We start from the raw sequence: 22,515 nt of genomic DNA, 5'->3' as shown, positions 1-22,515 counted from the left end.
AATAATAACAATAATAATAATAATAATAAATAATATTATTATGATAATTATTAATATTATTATTAGCTTATAACAATTATCAGTAAATAAAGCGAATAATCTCAAGTTTAATACTTCACTTTAGTTACCGCCAGACACTTTTTCCCACCTTTTATTAAGCATTTTCAATCTGTTAACCTTCCTATCATCCAGCGATCATCTAAAAAATTCTGTTCAGATGTGCAGAAATTCAGCATGCAAAGCCCAAACACACACTCATGTGCACACACTGGAGTTGAGCAATGGGCTTTGGAGGTGAAATACTGCACAGGGGAATGGCTGGACGTCTGCAGGCAGATAAATAGCATCGGCTGGCGGTTAGGACACATCAGCCGTAAACGGTACCGGCAGCCATAAAAAGAGGAACAGCTTTATTTCCCCAGCTCTTGCAGACACATCAGCGAGACGGACACGGCGCTCGGAGTAAATAAAACAAGTTGAAGGATCGCTCCGGGTCCCATTATAATGGCCCGTAGGGCTCACGTCAACACTCCAGTGGGACTGAGTTGTTTTTTTTTTACCTCCCTGTTTGTCACTGGCATTCACACTAACACACCAATAACAACACAGCGTTTACTTTACAGCACTTACATCAGTGTCTGTTTTTTTAGATGGTAGAAATGCACACTTATGGAGTGCATCAATCTGTATTGGACATTTTATTGGATGAGGCAATTTTTATCATCATTCTTAAATGGATGTAATGATACTACTCATCACTTGATGCAATTAAAAAGCGGTAAAATCCAATAAATTAATTTAATTGCAATTATTATTAAGTTATAAATAATAATAATAATAACAACAACAACATTAGTAATAATAACAACCTTAATATTAATAGTAATGATAATAATAATAATAATAATAATAATAATAATAACTTTATGTATTTTAACTCTGTTTATTATTGTTAATTTATTTATTTGCAATTAATATTAATATTGTTTATTCTAAAATAATTTAATAATACTAACAACAACAACAATCATAATAATAATAATAATTATTACTATTATTATTCATGTATTTTGTGCCCATTTGTTTAAGTATCTGCATAAAAATAATAATAATAATAATTAATAATAATTCAGTATGTACTTAAGGTATGTTTATTATTATTATTATTATTATTATTATTATTATTATCATTATTATCATCATCATCATCATCATCATCATCATCATCATTATTATTATTATTATTATTATTATTATACATTGTAACTTGTTAGGGGTTCCATATATTTTTTTATTAATTATTTATTGATTTTTATTCATTTATTAAGATTAATTACACACCCAAAAAGACAGCATACTTAATCAAGTAATTAATTTATTAAATTAATTGTTAGTTTATACATAATTTGTTTCGTTTATTATCATCACTGCCAAAATGATCATTAGTGATAATAAACACATTAATAACAATGATAATAATTAACATTAATGTAATACATTGTCAAATTAAAATATCAGTTTGAAATACAACAATTTCATTAACAGTAGAACAAGATCTGCAGCTCTTCATAAATGTTAATATACACGAGAGTAAAATAACATGCCTGTGCATGCCACGCTGAACCTATATAGCACCCGAAGCACATGACAGAGTGAACTTATGAGTGTTGATTCAATATTTCTTAATGTTTATATTAATTAGTCTTCAATTGTCAAAAATATTTAGCCCAGACACTCACATGAGTCGGACACAAGCGGGAGGGAAACATTAGCAGCCCCTCCGTGCTTTTTTTTACATTCCAGTTTCATCAAGCTCATTTTTTTAATTAACCTCTTTGAATAATTAACCACACGTTATTATCAAATGAAGCAAATAATTGAGGTGCCGGCTCAATTTGTAATTTGACGATTTTCTAGCTTTCCAACTCGCGCTTTTCCCACTTTGAAAACCCCAAGAAAAAAACATTTTCCAGTAATGACCTTAATGAACACGAAGAGGCAGCCGGAATAACAGCGTCGGTATTCAGTGAGCGCAGACAGACCGGTCAATCCCTGGAGGACTACACCCGTACTCTCTCTATCTATCTATATATATGTGTGTGTGTGTGTGTGTCTTTTCCTCTGTTTCTCTCTCTGGAGGAGCTGATAGGGCTCAGGGGAGCTCAGTGGAGATTCTCTACACGGTTCAGAATGGAGAAAAGCCTGGAAACGGCCTTTCATTACTGTATAGAGACTCGCACATGGAGAGTAATGTCAGAGAGACTCTTTCCTCAAGTATGCGCTCGTCCAATGGTCTGCTAGGCAAATCCTCTTTGGAGGATTGCGATTGGAGATGGAACTTGTACCGTTTCCCCTTTGTAACCCTCAAAGTGTTGACTTTCTCTTTGTGTCCGGCAAGCACACCTTGTATCCCGGCACTATCAGCTGGCATTTAGAGTTTCTTTGGTAGAAGTCACACACACCATATGGCTGGATTGACCCCAGTGTCAGATCTGGACTGGTTTTTGCTCTTCCCCACTTTTTTGCACACGCATGATGGTGGTTTTCCTGTTGGGTGGAGAGAATTGGGTTTATTCGCATGAGCTTTTAATTTTCAGTAAGCCAGCTCAATCGCTTCTGACGAACTGTCATGCCATTATAACAAAAAAGGGTAAACGCACACAGACTTCATTTTGATGCTATTACAATCATGCCATTACAAATTCGCCACTTTTTAGATCTGATTTCCTTAAAAAAACAGTGATCTTCACTACCTTGCTGATCCAAAAGTGATTAATGAAAGGTGCACATTATTACAATCAAAGTTACAATCAATTATAAGGTATCATATATAAACATAGTTAGCCTGCAGTTTTATAGCATATAGGTGATGTCTGTATTTATTGAAGTGTATTACTGTAAGTGGATGTGCCCTGGTTGGCATCCTCTCTTCATTTGTGTTGTCCTAGAAGGATCCCATCAGTGGCGCTGCACAATCTCTAGAGGCCTCGGAATGAGTATCCCCAAGTGGAAATAGAGAACAAACAGAATAATTAGCGTAGATGCTGTTCAAAATGTATTGAACAAGATATATTTAATGTCAACGTGAAAATAAAGTGCTATATATGAAAATAGAATTTATATAAACAAACATAAAAAGCATATATTTATTTCTAGCCAAATGTGTAGTGAATTAAGACAGGAGTAGTGTGTCCTACAGGTGGTTTGTCAAGCCCACTTACCTGCATGGATGATGCACTTTGTGTATGCTTTACTCAAAAGAAAGGTCTTTAATCTATAGTGTTGAACTGTGCGTGTGTGTCTGAGCCTCTGACATTATCAGGAAGGCTATTCCAGAGTTTAGGAGCCATAAATGAGAAGCTCGACCTCCTTTAGTAGACTTTGCTATTCTGGGTATTACCAGAAAATAATTTTGAGGTCTTAGAGAGCAGGTTGGATTGTAGCAAGACAGAAGTTTGGTTAGATAAACAGGAGCTAGATTATTTAAAGCTTTATAGGTAAGAAGCAATATTTTATAATCAATACGGGACATAACAGGCCGCCAGTGTAAGGAGGTTAAAGTCGCAGTGATATGATCATATTCTCTAGACCTGGTGAGAACTCTGGCTGCTGGATTTTGCAGAAACTGAAGTATATTAATAGAGAATGCTGGACAAACAGCAAACAGAGCATTACAGTAATCCAGCCTAGACGTCATAAAAGCATGAACTAGCTTTTTTGCATCTGGGATGGATTGCATACTTCGTAACTTAGCGATATTTCTCAGATGAAAGAGGGCGGTTTTTGTGACAGGGCAGATATGTTTTTTAAAAGTTAAGTTGCTGTCTTGTATAACACCCTGATCTTTTACAGTGGAGCTAATACCAATGCAGTAGAGTTAATACTAACATTGTTTCCCTCTAATTGCAGGTCCAGTTGTAATTAGGTTGAGTATTTTCAGTTAATGCATACGACTAAATGGGTACATACCATTATTTTTCTTTCATTTTTTTGCAATTCAGGTTATATATGCAATCAAATTGGTTAATTACATTCATTATCTATAATTATACAACAGATGTTATGCAACTCCACCACTATATATTTACAGTGTACGTATAATTACCAGTTAATTAACCAAAATGGTGTAATATTTTTAATATACAAAATGCATTTACATACAATACACTTTTTAAAATAAAATAAAAAACAGCCAACCTTTTGTGTCAGATGTCAGAGAGACTCTTGTCTCAAGTATGCACTCATCCAATAGTCTACAAGGCAAATCCTCTCTCTTTAAACCACCATGGGACCAGGATTACTGAAATGAAGTGACGTTACAGTTTCCCCTTTTTGTACCCTCAAAGTGTTGACTTTCTCTTTGTGTCCAGCAGGAAGACCTTGTATCCCTGCACTATCAGCTGGCATTTAGAGTTTCTTTGGTATAAATCACACACCATATGGCTGGATTGACCCCAGTGTCAGATCTGGACTGGTTTTGCTTCTTCATGTACAAGGATGATGGTGGTTTTCCTCTAAGATGCCTCATCATGAGTCTCGGCGGATGTTTAACTGCCACACAAAACTGAACGCTTCACTGCTTCTTCAATCATTCATGTGACAGTTAACAGCCAATGGTGGCTAATGATTTTCTGTCATGTTTGGTGCGTTAGCGTAACCGCGTGTGAGATATTGGCGACGGATGGACACATCGACTAGTAAAAATGGCTTCATTGCTGGTGCCGCCAAAAGGCCTGGCTGTCCTAAAGTAGATGAAACCTCTACGGTATCTGGATTTTTTACTTTTTAGTGTGGACACCGTTGTTGAAAAACTAAGTTATATTCAGTTAAAGGAGTCAGACTGTGTGCTGTAACGTGGTTGAAGTCAGAATTGCACCCCACTTTAAAGCAGAATATTCAGTTTGAAAAGCAGAACAGAGGCAAAAGACATGAATACATTATTATAATTTTATAAATGAAAAAATAAATAGTATTGTTTGTAGTAGTTGTTGTTGTTGTTATTATTACTATTATTATTAGAAAAATAAATTACAAAGGGATTTTTTTACAAATTTTTGTCCCTTTTCTTTTCATGAAACAATTGTATTTGTATTTCTTAAAGGTGATATATTAACTAAACTTCTGTTGAGTGTTATATGCATTTCATACTAATGAAGCATTTTTTGCAGAAGTAGATGAAGCTGATAGAAATGCAAAGGCCTGATTGTCTAAAATTAACATGAGCTCTGCAGCTAAATGTGTTAAACGTGAGCACATAATATGTGCTGAGAATGTCTTATGTTTTTAATGTTGTGCAGAGAATTCATAGAAAAGGAGGATGTATGTATGGGTGCGGCCAATGGAGGACTGGAGAATGATTGACAAGTGATGAATTCCACTAAACTCCACCTGTTAATATCAGCTGCCTATATAAGTTGAAGTCAGAAAATGAAAAGGGTTGCGCGCCCTTGAATGTAACTCTTGCATTACATTGAGGATAACAGATTTCTGTGAATCAAATTATTGATTTGTATCCAATAAATTGCTAATATGTTAAACATTGAAGATAAACCTCCCCTCACCTGAGCTGAACTTATTTTTTCAACATTATAATAATAATAATAATAATTATTATTATTATTATTATTATTGGTATAAATAAATAGATCCAAAAGACATAAACAATTAATATACTACCAGTACTATACTACTAATATTATAATATATTAATAATATATTAATAATAATAATAATAATAATAATAATAATAATAATAATAATAATAATAATAATAAATAGACATAAAATATAGTATTTGCTTATTAATATTTATATATTTATTATGTTGCTGCTGTGTGTGAGATATTGGCACAGGATTGGCTCATCGATGACTTAAATGACACCATTGCTCGAGATATTATAAAACATGGCTGTCTTAAAGTTGATGTAATGTTCTGCCATCCGAATCTGCATGTGTGCTCGCTGATCTATTTTTCTCACTTTAAAGTGGACTCCCTAGTTGGAAAACTAAGTTAGACTAAGTTAAGGTGGTCAGGCTGTGTGCTGGAACATAGTTGAAGTCAAAAATGACATTTGCAACCTGTTTTACTTCCATAATGTGTCATATTTCAGAGTGAAACAGAATATTCAGTGTGAAAAGCTGAGAGAAGACAGATCCTGAATGTGAGTTCACTATGTCCAATCCTGACACTTTTTTTAAAGAGACTTTTTGTCCGGGATTGTGGAAGCTGAAGTAATATTCACTAATAACACAGGCTCAACTATAGGGATTCTATGAGGATCTTATTTTAATATTTTAATGTTAAATGTTTGCAAGACTGTAGAAAGATTAACACATTAAGAGCATGTTTAAACTAAACGAATTTATACATTTTGGCAAAAGTTACAGGTCTGTCTTTGGCAATCATACCATTATTTTCAGTGTAAACTACGATTTTGGGAATGTACTGTAATGCATATTACAATTTTAGGCTATATGTGAGTACTTGACAACCAAAAATGACACTGATTGACAAGAGACATGAATGTGTAGCGCTTCTTCAGGGCGCGTGTCCACCAAAGGGTTTTTTTTCCTGAGCTGAGCATTTTTTTTTACTGTTGTCACTGGAAGCATGGTAGTGGATAGTAAGGTGCTGAGCACGCGTTTTACATTCACATTGAGTGTTTTGTGTCTTATAAAAATTTCCAACAGTTGGAAAAGTACTCATAGCAAGTAGAGCTCTGGCAGTTTCAGTTGTTTACTGGACATCCCGGATGCCCGCAAATGAATGATAATCTCCCGGAAACCACCCGTCCTTAAATACGTCACACCCCCCTCTCCACTGCATCCCTCCCAGCTCTTCAGGTACGTCACACGCAACTCACCCTCACCGCTCTTCAGGTACGTCGTGCACAACTCACACCCACTGCTCTTCAGGTACGTCTCGCGCCCACACGCCCCTACTCAGATACTCTCCCGCAACTTTGTATCCCCCGGAAAGGACTTTTCTCAACTTGGGATGTCGGCGACTCACACTGTGCGTTTTGTTTAATATTTTTTTATAATCCTGAACAATTGTAGCTTGTCAAACTGCATGAAAATGGCTCTCAGGTCACACTGTAAGATCTCAGTCCTCATAATGTCAGACTGAACGGCAATGAAGACGCAACAAACACGGAAGAAACCCCGGAGCTTGACATCATTTACCCATGACACTTTCACTGTCCCGCGTTCTAAAATGATTCCTCACAGCAAATGTAAAAAAGCTGTAGCGACTGTTTTGCACACGGCGTGTCTCAATAATAAAACCAGAAAGAAAGAAACTGTTTTGACATATCCGTGGGGTCATTTGAATTGTCGCATGGATTGCGTCATCAGATTCTGCACTTCTATCGGTTCCTGGATTGACGCTCAAAATCAAAATCAAAATCAAATCTGATTGCATTGGAGGGAAATTCTGATTAACCATGTCAAACCAATGATCAAAGACCACAGATTTTAGCCTAGGATTTCAGGAATCTTTTAGTATTTCCCTCATTTGTCTGAGATGACAAATCATGGCTGAAATCTCACAGTGTGAGCAGGGCTTTAGTGGCATTGCCCACTACTGGCCTGGCGTGCATAATACAGCATTTTCTGGTCATTTTTGCTGAATCCTTTCCTATGTGCTACACAATGCTTGTGTGTTGCATTACAGACTCTAATAGCAGTACGTTCACCTTGACCAAACCCTGGAAAAAATACTAGGAATGCTTCAATCAATCGCCCGGAGATCGGTATTAGCCGATAATTATATTTCATTACTTGAGCAGTATCTGGTTAATCTCATATAAAACACGAAGAAGAAGAATTCGCCATTCTCACTATCATATTTACTTTTATTCACAGCTCCGTGAATGGCGGTAGCATCACTTAATGATCCGTGATCTGTAAATGTGGCTTGTGTGTGCACTGCTGCGCTTCTAGCTTAAAATAATAGCTTCTATTGAAAAGCTATTTGATTTAGAAAGCGACCGCCACACTACTGAGAAATGTAGTTAAGCTACTTGGATGGTTTACCTTTTTTGTTTATTTTTTGTTGAGAGGGTTACTGTCTATTATTAAGTCTATTATTTGTTTATTTTTCATTTCTTTGTAATGTATTATTGTTTATTAATACTGTATATCTACTAGTGTTTTCACAATACTGGAATTTCGGTTCTAATCAGTACTGAAATGTTAAAAACATCCATTTAAGCACTGTTGAGCACTTTAACATCGCTGATTATCTATTGTGTTCACATGCTCAACAGAAATGACTGTGATTGGCTGTGAAGGTCATCAGTTCACTATTCTTCACCCCTGTTAATAAAGCAAGAAAATTGACGTAATTAAAATTTCAGTATTGAAAGGTACCAAAATTCCAGTATCGTGATGACACTAAGATCAAGAGTTTTTAATTTGAATTGATTTGGATCAAATAGCATGGACTTTGACATGCAAACCATAACATGAAACCAATGATCAGTCCATCCCGATCTGCTAGAATTTTAATATCCAGTGGTCCAGCAGGTCACCTCGGCCATATCAGCTAGCACAGTCCAGCTAATGACCAGCTAGAGACTGTTTTTCTTTTTTCCAGTTGGGGTTTTTAAAGAGGTAACAAGATCTCATTGCCCAAGGAAACCGGCAGAGAAAGTTGCACACACTTGGTCAGCAACTCGGGGGGGAAAATGAATTGTGGCAATTTTTTTTTTTTCTCTCTTTCCGAAGGACGCTGCTTTCCTCCAAAAGTTTATTCCCTCTCAGGATGTGTCAATTTACGCCAGAGAGAAACTCCTGCAACCTGGAAATCCGGAAGCCGCATTGATGTCTCCAGTATACCTTATTCATGGCAACATATGTCGGGCGCCGGCTTTCCCCACACATCAACATCGTTTTCTGGGCGCGCGTCTCTGCAGGCACCCTGCCACTCGAGTGCCACAAGTATTTATTATTCAAACAACTGTGTTCCTGTATTCTGTTTTTGTGGAGCAGAGGAGGAGCAGAGGTCTGTGTTTGGTGTTTTGGACATGCTCAGCTACCTTCTCCATCAGTGACAGCTCCACATCAAACCTGTCCCTGCCAGACTCGCACTCCCCCCACCAGCACCCAGCACACCCTATTAGCCCCACAGCTATGAGAAACATGGGCCGCCTCTGCTGTGCACACCAAAACTTCTGTCGTGCTCCACTTCTTTGATTATACACACAATTAAATGCAGAGTGTGATCCTATTTCGGGAAGGTTTTCTTGCAAGGAAAGGAAATTAGTGCATTCACATCTCGAGCAGGGCGAAAAAATCAACATCCAGAGGTTGACGTCTTGCGTTAGCGGAATAATATAACAGTTATTTATAAAAAAAAAAAGTGTCACTCACTCAAGCATTTCACTGTTCCCTGCACACACACACACACACAAAAACACACACATATATATCCATAGAGTAATATATCCACCGTCTTTGAGGGAGAACTCCTCTTCTCTATATCCACAGCTCCTATACTCCTTCCTTGTGCTGGCAAAAACTAGCTTCGCTTTGCATACAATATTAATACAGTGTCTGAAAAAATGAAGCTTGAAGGTCTGGTCATCTGAAAGACCGGGCAATCAGCGATTGTCTCTAGTCCTTGTAAAAAAAAAAGCCCCACTCTTCTCCATGCAAGAAGACGGCTGTGAATGGAGTTTTTTTTTTTTTTTTTTTGATGAGTGACACCCTCAGTCATACTGTTGCGTTTTATGTGTGCTGCTCATTAATAAAGAAACACCCCAGAGAGGGCAACGGGGGAGAAACTCTGTCAGCGGAGCGTGCGCACGCGTAACTTTTTTCGTCTTTTGAAATGTCAGGTGCAATTTCAGCTGTGTGATCTTCTGAAAGCAACGCTCGCTCCCGCACTCGTGTAGCTGTTTACCGTCTCGCCTTTTTTTCTTTTGACTCCTGTCAGTTTGTGTAACAAGGCGACATGTTTGTGGGATAGACAAGGCGATGGAAAGAGTATTTTGAGCATACCTCCAGGGGTGTGTGGGAAATCAATCATTAATGTGTAGACACAGCTATCACATGATCAAAGGACTTGATGTTTACTAGTAACAAATGGATATCTTTTGGGTCATATAATAAGAACCGAAGACATAACATATGATGTGGATCATCACCTTTCATCAATGTTGTCCTGAAACTGTTGAACAACACCAGTTTGTGTCTCAAGACAAACTTTTTGGATTTACTTCAAACATTACTGTACTGTACATGTTTAGTATTAAAAATAAATCAATAACACATTCTTATATGAATACACAGGATATGTATTGTTTGCGTGTTTCTTTTATACACAGATTCATTACATTATCAAAAATGTAATTAAATGTTAGTCAAACCGCTTAGTTTTTTGCAATTTTGCAATTGCTGAATCCAACCCAAAAAGTCACAATTTTTTTGCGATCCTGCAAAATTCTTTATTAAACGCAAAATATCTGCAAAAATTTTTTTAATAATCTCATAAAACATTCCATTCCTAACCATATAATCGACTTATAATCATACTTATTTCAGTTTGCCATTAATTGTTTTACATGACTTATAGACGTTGCGTACACAGTGCACATGATAAATTTCATCTCGATTGCATCTCACCTGCGCCCTCACAATCATTATATTACATTAGTTTAGGTTTAGGTACTGCAAAGACTCAATTAGACATCCTGTTGTGCAATTTGGGGTTTGACGTGCTTCACACTACAAAAAAAGTGGGAGCAAACATTTAACACACTGAGCAATAGAACACAGAACAGCAAGCGGCTTACAATGATGGAGATTGCTTCATGAATGACAGCCGCTGGCTGTGACCAAATTGAAGGAGATTATTTGTGCTTTACATCTATGGCTGGTATTATGATGCTGTGAAATCGATACCAGATTTCGTTTAACTCTCGCCTGCAGTCAACGAAAGAAAACGCTTCCCTGCCGTTGACTAGTTTTACAGCACTTCGTGTTTTTGGTTGTATTACGGTAGCCCTAACGCATATGCAACCCTATGCGTGTCATGATGTCAGATGCTCCGGGAAGTGAAATTTGAGAGAAAGTAAGATAGTGGATAAAAATAAGAGTTATACAAACTTCCTCTGGCTTAATCCCTATCATTTTAGATCTGTTTTAGAACTTGTCTTAAAAAGAGACCAAAGTAAAGAAGCTTTATTTTTATGATTTTTGTTATTGTCATTGTGCCAGATTGCACACCTAACATAGGTGCCTAATATGGTAAATAATACATATCAGTTTTTATATGCGTGTGTGTGTGTGTGTGTGTGTGTGTGTGTGTGTGTGTGTGTGTGTGTGTGTGTGTGTGTGTGTGTGTGTGTGTGTGTGTGTGTGTGTGTGTGTGTGTATATATATATATATATAAATATATATTTTTTAATCAAATTTGTCTGCACATTTTTTGGGAATTACTACCACAAAGTCATTTTTATTGCAAAAAATATCACAAAATAATTGTGAAATCTAGGGGGTCTGTTTAGTTGTGGCTTTACTATGCAAAAGCACTTTAACAAAAACCCTTTATTATGTGGTAAACTGTGATCAAATCTAGTGGACAGCAATTTTGGAGCACAAGGGAATATTACAGCTAAAAGTTCTGAAGGTTTCAACAGTCAATCATGCAGATTCAGCAACATGGAAGGAGCTTCTGATAAACATTGGCATTCGCTCTGCCTTGCAGCTTTATAAGTGTCTAAACACGTTTAATAATTTTGAAAAGTGCAGTATTTATTTTGTAATTAATTTTAATAAGTATGTCTAAGAATATGTTTATATTCGTGTATGTGTAATTTTATGTAAATATTTCCATTATTATGCAGATTGATAATTGTTTCAGACTTATTTTGACATTTTACTTTCACTTAAAGGAATTTGATACGGACACTAAATGGATATGTCTTTTGTTTGACATTATACACAACTGAGAATAATCAGTGTATTATTTATGTCATTTATTTAATCTATTGACATGTATTGAAGTCATTTTTGTTAACTGTGGCAGTTTTATGTTGCTGCATGTGCATGAGCGTTGTAGTGTGTGACCGTGTGCTGAACAAGGTGATATTCTGCTTTTTACCGTCATTTTTATGCACAGATGCTGTTAAACAAGCGCAGACATGCATCTCTTAACGAGACTGTTTGCAAAATCACTCCTGCATACAAAATGCATCTCTGCACTCAGCGCCAGGAAAAGTCATTTAGACCTGTTAGCTTTTAGTGAGCATATTAAATGTGTCAACTTGTAAGTAAATCGGTGTAAATGCCTACAATATTCATGTTTTTCTATTTGTCAACCAACAGTTCATCACAAATTCATGACAAAAGCCTCTCAAACGGCTGCAGAGGGAATGTTCCTAACAGCGCATTTATTTTTGAAAAGACATCATCCATTATGGTTCATCATCGGAGATTTGCATCCTCCGCCTTTTAAAACGAGATAAATATTTTTCTATCATGAATTCTTTAGGCTCGCAAGCCATGGAAAAATGAAAGCAAGCCGCGCTTCTGCACAGTAATTTTGTGTTTAAAAAACACTAATGGACTTGTATGTCAGTTCGTTTACTGAATAATTAACCGCCGCATCGTGTGCACAATGCGCAGCCATACATTATTGATCCCGTGGTTGTTTTTGACTTCTCCAGAGGGTTTTTATTTCAATTAATAAACACTCTGTGGTTGGAATATGCACACGCGCATTTCTAAGCAGTCCAGTTTGCTAGGTTTTAAATTATACTGAGCATATATTCATCTTTTTCCTCTTATTTTTTTCAGAGCATTATAAAAAGCTTTGGATGCTCCAGTCGCATTAAGCTGTGATGCTCATATATGCATGATAAACGTTTGTTAAGATCACTTTCGTCTGTGTCTCAGATTTTTAAAAAGCCTTCCCAAAAACGAAAGACTGGTTAGCAAAACTAAAGTGACAATAGACGGTTTTCATTTGAAAAAATCCTTTTAATCCAAGTTTACTGTAGCTCAAACAAACTGTAAAAATGGCTGTGATCTGAAAATCTGTGAAAATGCTACAGAAAGAATCTGGATCCTTGTTCACAGTAGGTTTTCCTAGTATAAACGATTAATTACTGTAATGGCCTGTTTCCACTTAGTGGTACTGTACGGTTTGGTTTGGTATGTTTCCACTGTCAAAAGGCGTACCGAACCGTACCATACCACTTTGTTGGCACCGTTTCGAAAGGGTACCAAACAGGAGAAAGGGCACCAAAAGGCGGAGCTAGACGCGCAGCTGAACGCTATTGGTTTACAGAGATGCGTCATTCGCTTACGCAACAAGCCAGAATGAAAACAATAGAGCCGTCATGTTTGAAATACACAGCGAGAGATTACAGCGGAGTTATATATACGTAAATAACGAGCCATGGTTGGCACGGGCTCAAACAAACCTTGTCGTCGTCTTGATAAACAGCCACAAAGCCAAAAAGAAGAGAAGATTTACCCTGTGCTCCATAGTTTTTTACAAGCCAGTCTGAAGCGCGAGCAGTTTCGATTTCTTCCTTTCGCTCGCCGCTCATCTATATCTGAAATAACAAACTTCTTGAGCTGATGATAATATTGTGCGCCTGATTATTGATGTGCTTTTGAAACCCGATACTGTGAGAAGCTGACAAGCGCGATATTGACACATTCAGACAGAAAAGGAGAAATGCGAAAGTGAAGCGCGGAAAAAAAGAGAAGCCGGGAAAATAGCAAACGTGAATGCACTGTCTTGTTTAACTATTATCTTCACCTTTTAGATTATTATGAACTTAGAAAGATGGAATTGCTCTCTAACAGAGACTACATGTGCTGCTGAAGATTACAGACACAGATGAGAGGTCTGCTCTGACTGTGGACTATATTGTGGGCTATATTTCCTGTTGTTTTTTTAACCTATATAAGCACTAAATGTCTGCTGTGTGTAGTTCTTCTGTAATTAGTAAGATATCGGAGACTGTTAGGGGCTGTATGTGTTCATATATGTTCGTTTATTTATTTATTTATTTATTTATTTAATATAATTACAGACGTTACAGTAAGCTATTTTGTCATTGATCTGCAGTTGTAATTAAATCTTGTTCATTGAAAAGTTAGTAATAAACATTTATTCACAAGTCTTTGTGTATAAAGCATCTGTTTTGTGAGAAGTGCTTCTCATATGATATGAAAGCCACCGTTAAGGCTTTATTGGATGCGATTGAAACTTTGTCATACATCGCGTCCACTAAAAGGTTACCCTTAGTAGTGGAAATGCAAGCCTGATAAAGGTGACCTGTACCGACCTGAACCGTATTGTACTGTACCAGTCAGTGGAAACGAGCCATATATTAACTTTTCTAGTAATTTACATTGCTAAAGTCAGAGAAATGTCATAGCTCACAATGCTACAAATAAAATGAGACCACTGTGAACTTCATCCAACCACAGCTGCTGTTCCCGTAAATATTTGTTTCACAATCAGTAATCCACATTGAATCTATAGGCCATGTGCTAGACTAAATGTGTGAAAATCAACTTGTTGTGTGGATGTAGAAGTAGGAGAGGGTCATCTGAGCTCTGTTGGAAGGTTTTAGTTGAGCTTTTGTCTCTGAGACGGTAGTGTTGCACTGAAAGGAGGCCCCAGTAGTGATTTACCAGCTTAAAGTCTGCCTCTCAAGGGCATTTACATTATCAATTAATGGAATATTTAAAGGCTTAGCTTATGGAAATGTGGCTGACTGAAATGGCTATCCATACCTCTCAGCAGGGGCTGTAATTACATTTTCAGAGCGTTCAGTGAGAGCAGGCCAGTGGAGGAAAGCTGTCAGTGGGTCACCTGACCAGCCTTAGGAAGAAACACTGAAGATCACAACTTTATAGTAAGACCATCAGCAGATTCACGGTGTGAACAGCAATAGCATGCGGAAACCGGTGTTACTTTTCAAATGGATAGTGAAGTAATTTATAGTCAAAATCGTTCACATGTAGTTTGTGTGTTTATTATATCTGTGTGTTGAGCCATCCATCATTCATCCATCTATCCGTTATTCATTTATTGATCCATACATTGGTCCATACATCCATTTTTGTTCAATCCATCAATTCTTCTTTAGTTTGTCTATTCAAAAATGAATAATCCATCCTAATGTCAAGCCATTCATGTTTTTACTCAGCTATATATTGTTACTTTGATCCATCCCTCCATCCGTCCATCCATCAGTCCGTCCATCCATTCATCCATCCATTCATCCATCCATCCATCCATCCATCCATCCATCCATTCATTCATTCATTTTATTGTTTATTCGTTCCATCTGTACACCCTTTGTTTGTTGTTTCCAGCTATTTCTTATTTAATCATCCATTGCCGGTTTATCTATCCATCCTTTATTTTTTTGTTAATTTAATCTGTCACTCTGTCAGTCAATCTGCTTTTAATTGATCCATTTATTGTTTGCTGCATCTATCCATCCATCCATCATGCAAAAATCCATCTATCATCATCTATCCATCATTCATCCATGTATTCATCTTTAATTGCGTTCATCTATTTATCCAGATCTTTTTCCATCATTGATTTTTTTTATTTGATCATCAATCCATCCCTCTATCATTCTTCCGTTATTTGTTTGTTCATTTTATCCATCCATCCATCCATCCATCCATCCATCCATCCATCCATCCATCTGTTGTTCCTTCCGTCAGTTAGTTTAATCTATCCATCTGTTAACTGGTCCATCTATCCATCCAATCAGCCATCCATCCAACCAGCCATCTATCAATCCATCCAGCCGTCCAGCCTTGTATCCATTCTTCATTCCGTCACTTGGTTTCATCTATCATCTGTTAATTGGTTCATTCATCCATCCATCCATCCATCCATCCATCCATCCATCCATCCATCCATCCATCCATCCATCTATCCATCCAACCATCCATCAATCCAGCCATTCATCCACTTATCCATCCATCCATCCATCCATCCATCCATCCATCCATCCATCCAGCCATGCATCCATCCAGCCATCCAATCATCCATCCATCCAGTCATATACATCCATCCATCCATCCATCCATCCAACCTTTCACCATCCAGCCATACATCTATCCAGTCATACATACATCCATCCATCCATCCATCCATCCAACCATCCATCCATCTAGCCATCCAATCATCCAATCATCCATCCAGCCATCCAGTCATACATCCATCCATCCATCCATCCATCCATCCATCTATAATGTTCATCCTAATATCCATCAATCCATCCATTCATTATTCCCTCCATCATTTATTTGCAAGCTTCATCCTTCCATTATACATAAATCCATCTATCATCCATCCTTTTTCATTTGTTCCATCCATTCAGTTTCTTTCCATCCTTAATTTGTTTGATTGGTCACCCAACTATCAATTGTTCAATTAACACTTCTATAAATAAACATCAATATACACATCTGTGTCCTCCACCCATCACATTTTCATTAACATGATTAACAGTTATATTTCATAAACATACATATTTTAGGCTCATATTTTACCTTTTTAATTGATAGTAAAACATTTATTTCAGGAATCTAGAAGAGCTCTTCACTGGTATTTGAATGTTCTTACACCTCATTTGAGCTTTGTGCTGTCTAGGATACTAATGTCTAGCGTCTGTGAAAAAATACCAAACAGAAGCTGTGCACCACATTTCATTTGTTTAGTGAGGAAAATCCGAAAAATGTGTTTCCTTTTTCTGCTCCCCAAATGGTCTGGCGCTGAGACAAAGACATCGTATTCCTCATGCACAGTTAACCTTTTTATTAAACTACATTGCATAATTATCACAAGGAGCCGCGGCATCCTCTATTGTTGTTTAATTAGCCAGTTAATGTTGTTAGTCTGTGCTGCAAACCATTCATTTGTCTTGCTTAAGGAGCCTCTCTTGCCGTAACGGGGAGGAAATTGAGTTTGTTATTTATTGTGAACAGAGACAAAGTGACGGTTATTAAATTTTAATAAGCTCCAGTTTACACTGCTGAGTTGTTGATGACAGCGAAGGCTTTATTACAGGACGCCGCTAACCACTGGCGAGCGATGAACTGGAATTTTGCGATGTAATTCAAGCTTCCTATCTATCCTAGCATCCACAGACATCGGACTACCGTTCATTTCTGTGTACGTCAAGTTGTTCTGTGTGAAGGTTGAGAAGACGTGGCCCGCTATATGTGAAGTTGCAGTCACATATTGATCCTTGTAATATTCCTTAGCACTTAACCTTTACACTAGCTGGACGGGGTATGAAGTCCCTTATTGAATGTGTACTTTTATGCCTTCCTCTTGTGACGGCCCTAATCGATAGCCTCTGCTTCATTAGTTAGCAGAGCTCTCGGTTTTCCCTCTTTAAAGCTGAAATTTATCCACGTATGGCAAAGAAAAAGAGGAAAGCCAGGTGCTTGTTAGACCAGGTGTTTTATGTCTGTGCTCTTCCCATCCTACAATACTAAATCAATACCCGTCTTGTTTGGTGTCAGAATTTACAGCTATATTTAGGATCTATAATTATAGAACAGAAAAGGCCAAGAGGTTTACATTTTACACTGTTTTATTCCCAGCCCCAAAGTCATCAACAATTGCTGAATTTATAGGCGAATTACTGGTTTGTAAACATTTAGGATGCGTGTGCAACGAGGTTGCAAAAAAAAAAAAAAACGGGATCACTAGCATTTACAATGAGGGAATGAAATGCGATGCGGTGCAGAGTTTGTTGTTGTATTAGAGATACGTTATATTGATTACATATTCTACTTACATAATGCTTTCAGCATATTTTAACAGCTTGTCACCCAGTGATAAGCACAGTTATTCAGCAAAATTAACATTAAAGTGAGCGGCTTTCATCTGACAGGTCCATTTGAGATAGCATCGTCCCAATGGATATTGGATAAGACAAAATGGCCAAGCATCCAACCCGAAATATACAACTTCTCATTGAATCTCATTGAAATCTCATTGAAACTCCAAATGATTTTACAAGAGAGAAGTCTTTGGATGCCTACAATTGTGTTCTGTGTGGTCATGTGCAAGAAATAATGTTCTATGATTGGCAAATTCAAAACTTTGTAGTGCTAAAAACCGAGGTACTGCCTAGTCGAAGACAAGGAAAGAAGATGGAATTGTACAAGGTCTGCATAATCATCAACAAGCAAAATAACTGCATTCTGACAGTGAACTGCACCTGTACGGCAGGGTATGTGAGCGTACATGTTTACATTTCATTCTAAGTCTTTCGTTTTTGCTGACTTCATTGTTCAGTCAAAAACAAGTCATTTGTATGATTCAGCAACTTACCTGATATAAAATGAGAATTGCAGAGTTCAGCGTTTTTAATTAGGTCCTCACTCCATTCAGCTCTTCTGATGGCTGCTAGCCAAAGATGTCTGCAATTGGCATTGAAGGCAGTGTGGTGTAGGGTAAAATTAAGTTTTTCTATTTTTGGACTTTTGATTTTGGCATCCTGCCGTTGAAACACAACGTGATTAAACCTGTGTGATGTCATTTGTGTGACATACATGTAGGTAATTTCCCTATTGTTTATTATCTGTTTAATTCATATCAACACTTTGATCTCTAATACAATTTATGTGATGGTAATGACTATTTTTCTATATTTAACTTGTTTATACTTGTAAAATATAGGCTGAACACACACACACACACACACACACACACACACACATATATATATATATATATATATATATATATATATATATATATATATATATATATATATATATATATATATATATATATAAATGAAGATAACAATAATCTTTGCATCAGAACTGCCGAAATGCTGTTGTCATGTACTATTAATAGGTTGCCAACATTTACAGATGTAAAAGTAAAAGTAGTTAACTTTCAGAGAACAAATTAAATGTCAGTTTTAAGTAAAAAGAGCCATGTTAGTAGTTAAAAAATAAAGACTTTTAGAGCTTTGATACATTTACTGTTTTTATTTTCATTCCCCTTAGCTGTTTTTTTTTTTTACACTCGATTAATCACCCTCAAACCTGCATCTGTTCGTGCGCACAACTTCACCTGAATTTCTGCAGTCGGAGTCCCCGAATTACATCCATCTTCCCTGTGCAATTGGTTGACACATTATCTCATTAAAATGTACAAAGAAAAACTCCTTCTCTTTATCTGCGATAATCTAATTAGCATGAGGCAGATGGTTTAATAAGCGATATCTGCGCCGTTTAGCCTCCCAGACGCCCAGGTGGAGAGCCGAAGAGCCTCCTCAGGATGCCTCCTCTCTCCCTGCCTGCGAATGGCTCTCCTGGGCTCATATTATTGCTTCCTCTGCCTGAGGGTAGCGGCGCTCGTTGCTCTCCAGATATGAATACAGAAGGAGAAGCTGAGGGAATCAAACAAGACGGAACCCTAATTATTTTGCTTATTAACCAAGCCTAACTAGTTAACAGATGTTCAGAGGGTTGCACGGCAAATTAATGAAATCCCTTCTATTTTTTTTTCTGCTTAATTTTAGATTGTTTGTCTCGCCTACGTGGTTATCAGTGATAATGGGACTTGCCTGCGGGTGAAGATCAATATCGTATTATGCAATCAGCCCGTTCTCCTCGCCGTGTGTGAGTCTATCAGACGTGACTAGGAAGAGCAGAAGGGCAGAGAGCGCGAGGAAGGCCGGTCATTAAGAGGAGGGAAAAAGTCCAGTGACCAGATTGCATTACAACCATGTTTTTCCCCCACTTCTGACAGTTCTACCGGCTGATAATGAGGCGACGAACCCACTGCCCAGATGTGAACGCTCAGATCAAGTCCAGCCGACAGCCCAGCCATGGCCACTACATCCTGAATCTAGGCAAATAGGAGCCGGGCAGGCAGCCTTCGCTTCGGCTCTGAAAGATCCGCTCAATTACCTCCCCAACTTTCAGCTGAGGTCTTCTTACTGACCGGCTGAGAGGAACCGTAATGAGAGCGGATTTAGTCTAAAAAGATGTGCCCATCTACAAAGGCAGAAAGCAGGCTTGGGCTCAGATTGATGGCTGGAAATGGTGGGGAGGTCAAGACGAACCCGTGAAGCATCACCCTGGTGAAAGATATGGCAGAACGGCCCAGCAGAGCCAGAGTGAAAGGTGGTCCGTTTTCCAGCTCTCGCCTCAAATGTTAGAGACATGCTCTTAAGCAACATAAATGGAGCTTTGCTTCATGTGTCTACACTCTGGAAAGACCTTAACGGCCCCCATTAACACCAACCAAAGGGAGGTCTAGTGGAAGGCAACCATAAAGTTACTCAAAAGCTGAAAGTTGGAGGCTAGAGATGTGAGAAGACCTGACTTTCTTTCTACCTAAGAAAGAATGTCCAAATTAAAGCAAGGCTACCTAAATCGTATTATTAAAACTTCATAGAGCTTTGATGTTAGATGGAAAATGGTGTAGCCTTTCAGAAGTGTCTGGTAACAATTTTTAGTTTAACCTCATGCTGGAAATGGAAAACATCAACTACATGCACCACTAAAAATTTGACTCTCTGAAAAACAAGTACATCCAATCTCTGCCTACTGTATATTTGTTGCTTGATTACTATCGTCTCACTTTTAGATTGCTTGCAAGTGTGACCTTCGTCCTCTTGTGATCTAAACAACATGCCAATTAAACAGTCTGTAAACTAATCAGCTTTAAACGCTTTCAAAGGACATTGATTATTTCTGGAAGAAAACATTAAATTAGTTCTTCGCTTCTTGCCTTAAGTTAGAGATTAGAAATCAAGCTTATACTGTCTGCATCAAGCCGGTGCCAGTTTGCTTGGAGAGGAAAGACCCCAGAAGTTAATTACACTCAGCTGTGAATTGAAACAATATCTAATTGCGCGCTGGATTAATTACCAGCATCTGCGGTGTGCATGCCTAAACAAGAGCCCTCATAAATAACAGCAGGTACATCTACACAGATGGGAATTCTTCAGCTCAGCCCCCAGAAAACATATTAGTGCTGTTTTTATTGTTAGATAAAGTCCTAAGATTAGAAACCTAATAAGTGGATGGAGTGATGGGTGGAAGGATGCATAGATGGTTGGATGGATATACAAGAGAGTTAATTGAATTATGGATGAATAAATAAGTGGATGGATGGATAGATGAGATGGATGTGGATTAAAGATTAGATAGATAGATGAAATAATGGGTGGGTGGATCTATGTATGATTGATGATGGATGAATCGATGGATGTAGTGATGGACGGTTGGATCTATGATTGGAAGGATGGATGGGTGGATGGATATGACTGGATGTATGAATGAATGTATGGATTGATAGTGATGGATGAATGGATGAAATGGATAGAATTATGGATTGAAGAATAGATATATGACAGTTAATTTATGGATGGATATAGGAGTGGGTGGATGGATATGTAAGTGAATGGATAGAGGGATGGGTAGATAGATGGGATAGATGGGCGGATCAATGATTGAATGGATGTATATGAGTGGATGGATATTGGATGGATGGTTGATATATGTGATGATAGATTGGTGAATGGGTGGATCTATGATTGTATGGATGGATGGATAGGAGAGATGGATATTGTGATGGATGGTTGAATGGATAGAGGGATGGGTAGATAGATGAGATAGATGGGTGAATCTATTATTGGATGGATGGGTGGATAGATGTATCGATGGATGGATGGGTGGAAATATGAGTGGATGTATCGATGGATTGATGATAGAGTGCTGGAAGGAGGGGTAAAAAGATGAGATGGATAGAAGAAAGAATTGATGGACAGATATATGACACTCAATGGATAGATATAGGAGTGGGTTGATGAATATATGAGTGGATGGATAGACGGATAGGTGGGTAGATGAGTTGGATAGCAATGGATGGGTGTATGAATGGATATATGAGTGGATGGATGGATGGATGTGTGATCAATGTATGAGTAGATGCATGGATAGCAATGGATAGAGGGATGATAAATGAAATTAATAGTGTAATGGATGGGTGGAACAATGATTGGATGGATAAATAAATGGATGGTATGATGGATAAATAATGGCATGGATAGATGAAATGGCATGTTTTGGTTGTCTTCATAGAAACCCGTTGTCTCTCTTTTCGGATATTTGTATAAAAGACTCATCATTCCCCATCAGTAAAGCAGCTTCATAATGCAGATGTCTGTCTCCATTTAGCAATGCTGAAAGTTTAGAGCTCAGCTTTAGGCAAGTTAATTTATAGTAATTATAATTAGCTTACTTTAAGAAGTATAGACGCCAACAGGAAGCCTCCGGTATGTTTATCATGATTTTTCCTCAGCATCTGCGTAGGGTCTCTTTTTTTTTCAGACAGATCATCCCTTCGCTTCCCTCCTGGGCGATGATCGACCGGCGTGTTTACATACAACACTCTTCAGTTTAAAGGAATTTGCATAGTCAAATCCCCTCTCATATTATAAATGTAATTAAATCTCTTAACACAGAGGCAACCTCCG

The 22,515-nt window shown here is 37.6% G+C and overlaps 1 protein-coding gene across 17 annotated transcripts in view; it reads left to right on the top strand.

Moving 5' to 3' along the window:
- mdfic (MyoD family inhibitor domain containing) overlaps positions 1 to 22,515 on the top strand; it is a 348,344-nt gene that overhangs the window by 127,716 nt on the left and 198,113 nt on the right. Inside the window, exon 7 of one of the 17 annotated variants that reach the window (XM_073945433.1) lies at positions 19,549 to 20,700. The exons of 15 other annotated variants lie outside the window; for them this stretch is intronic. The gene's annotated coding sequence lies outside the window, so the exon portion shown is untranslated. Of the gene's footprint in view, positions 1 to 19,548; positions 20,701 to 22,515 lie in introns of those variants that run through there. One more of the 17 variants, XM_073945439.1, reaches the window with a different exon arrangement.

Source organism: Danio rerio, chromosome 4, assembly GCF_049306965.1.
Source record: "Danio rerio strain Tuebingen ecotype United States chromosome 4, GRCz12tu, whole genome shotgun sequence".
NCBI classification, from domain to species: domain Eukaryota; kingdom Metazoa; phylum Chordata; class Actinopteri; order Cypriniformes; family Danionidae; genus Danio; species Danio rerio.
The sequence above is the reverse complement of the archived record's forward strand: the minus strand, read 5'-3'. Positions and strand labels throughout refer to the sequence as shown.